The sequence below is a fragment of the Spermophilus citellus genome, assembly GCF_964194105.1.
Source record: "Spermophilus citellus genome assembly, chromosome: 2".
Lineage (NCBI taxonomy): Eukaryota > Metazoa > Chordata > Mammalia > Rodentia > Sciuridae > Spermophilus > Spermophilus citellus.
The window spans coordinates 15,083,309-15,085,854 of NC_138183.1; positions in this window are offsets into that span (position 1 = coordinate 15,083,309).

Consider the following 2,546-nt stretch of genomic DNA (forward strand, 5'->3'; position numbering starts at 1 on the left):
TTCTGTGATAAATAGTTGAAAAGTCCTGTAGACTTTTTTTTTTTCAATCTTTCAAATCAAAAGAGAAATAATGTGAGATCAAAACCCCCAGAAGAATATGAAGAAAAATATTCAGAAAAAGATATGGGTGCTTGGAATAGAAAGCATCTTCTTTTCCCATGCATCAAAAGAGCTCCCAGTTTATCAGACATTTCCACGTGGGCTGTAGCACCTTGGGAGGAGAATAAAAGCAGAGCAGTGAATTCTAGGTCATTAGACTGGAAAGTCGGTGGAAATGGAGCTCGATCTTGTCTCTCCTTTGAGACGGACGCCTTTGCAAATGATTTCTTCCATTTATGACTATTTCCTATTTTCCCACACATTTGGGTGAAAATAAAGTGCTTAGGTGAATGGTAGTTTAAACTTTTCTATGTGTTGCAAAGCGCTTTGTCCTGTATCATCTTGTATGATCTTTACGAGGAGGGTACGTCACTTTTAATGGAGAAAGGCTAGTATTGGTAGTACCATTTTCACTGGTTAAAAATGAGGTTCACCGTGGTGCCTTGACAGGTTGGGTTTCATATAGTGGATGAGAATCAGAACTGAAATTCTTTTAGGGTCTTTACCCTCTTTGATTTGAAGAATAAAAAATATCAAGGGGTTCTAGATATTTTTGACATGTACTCGAAACTTCCATCATTCTTCCATCTGGGTGTTTTCTTTGATATAAGGAGGCTGATTCATAGTAGGGTAGAAAGGGGGAACAAGGGAGGAATAGATGCACTCCAGATAGGGCAGAGGGGTGGCGGGGAAGGGAGGAGGCAGGGGGTTAGCAATGATGGTGGAATGTGGTGGTCATCATTTTCCAAAGTACAGGTATGAAGACACGAATGGGTGTGAATATACTTTGTATACAACCTGAGATATGAAAAATTGTGCTCTATATGTGTAATAAGAATTGGAATGCATTCCACTGTCATATGTAAATAAAAAATAAAAATACAAAATACAAAAAATAAATTCACTCTGATTGCTGTGTAGGGAACGGGGTGGGTGCAAAGATGGAAGCCTGAGACGAGTTAGAGTGACACGACCATGATTTGGAAAGGAGAAGAAACTGGTAGCTGAGCGCAAAGAGGTGGTAGTGGAGGTGGAGAAGAGTCACACTCTAGACGTAATTTTGAAAGAAAGTCAACAGAATTTGCTGAAGTTTGATCCAGAGCAAGAGAGAAAGGAACCAAGGGTAGCTCCTGGCTTTTCACCTGTACAATGGAAAGAATGTAGGAATTTTTAAGGTAGATGCTCACGCTGCTTCCACAGGTTTATTCCCTTTGAAAATTGGTCAGTGATATTGTTATAGAGCTCGGAACTTCAAGGAATAAGGAGTCATGAGCTGAGCATCTGAGAGGACAGGAACAAGGAGTGGGCATAATATAATGGAATAAGCTTCAATGCTAGTATGTGTGTTTGTAGAAAAAAAGAATGATCTAGAAAAAGTAATGGGGAAAAGGAGACGTTTTTCCTTTACAGTAAACCTGTTGTACCTATTATGCGTGCCACTAGCTTCAGAAGTGTAAAGGTAGTTTCTGGTCTTCTCAGGAACAGCAGAGTGGAAATTCAAACAGAAGTGACTGTCTTCCAGTACCTGTGTATTGATCCACCCCATCATATCTAAATCCCATCGTGGATGAGCTCTCCATTGTCTCTCACACAGTTTAGTTCTGCACGTTGGATTCCCAGCTTCTCCTGGCATAGTGACAGCGAGGGCGTGGAGAAGAAATGTCCCCGGGAGTGTGCTATATTTCAAGTAAACCAAGGCTGCACAAGGGGGTCATGAGAGAAGTCGTTGAGACACCCGGATCTTGCTGATGTGCAGAGGGCGCTGTGGAAGGACTGCTGAGCTGGAGACGGGGTTGGGGTATCCAGAGCAGTGTGGAGATGAGAGTTTGCTTGTCAGCAACGACTCCAAGTCCAGGGATGTGGTGCATGGTGACACTTATCCTGAAGGTTTCCTCGTCCTGATGAGGAGGCTGTGAATGTTGGAAGAAAGAGTTCTTGCTCCTTCTTCCCTCCTGTTGAGAGTATTGTCAAGACAGAGGACAGGTGATCTTACCAGGAAGCAGAGTTACTTACAATTCATAAGCAGTGTGCACTTTGATAGAGGAAGAGAGTATGGGAAATGAGAGACATAGGGCTGCCGAGGTTTAGGGCTGCCTTTGTAATCCATGTCAGTGAAGGTCCCCAGGAGTTGGGTGTCACAGTGGTCCTCTTTGGAGAGGTCTACCTCTTTTGTAACCTTGGGGAAGTCACTCCCTGTAAAATGGGCAGGACTTCTAAGGGATGTGGGAGCTCTCTGAATATCTCTGCCCTGTGCCTTTCTCAGTATACATTCAACTCTTTCTGTTGGTGTCTTGACTTTTTCATTTGGGAGCCCCCAGAGTAGCACCATGGGAATACTAGGGGAAATCCGTCCACCAGGCGGTTCCCTCACATCTCCTTTAACCTGGTTTCCCACCTGCAAAAGTGGCTTCCAGCCCTGAGTCCATTCATTGCCATAGTTTGGATTT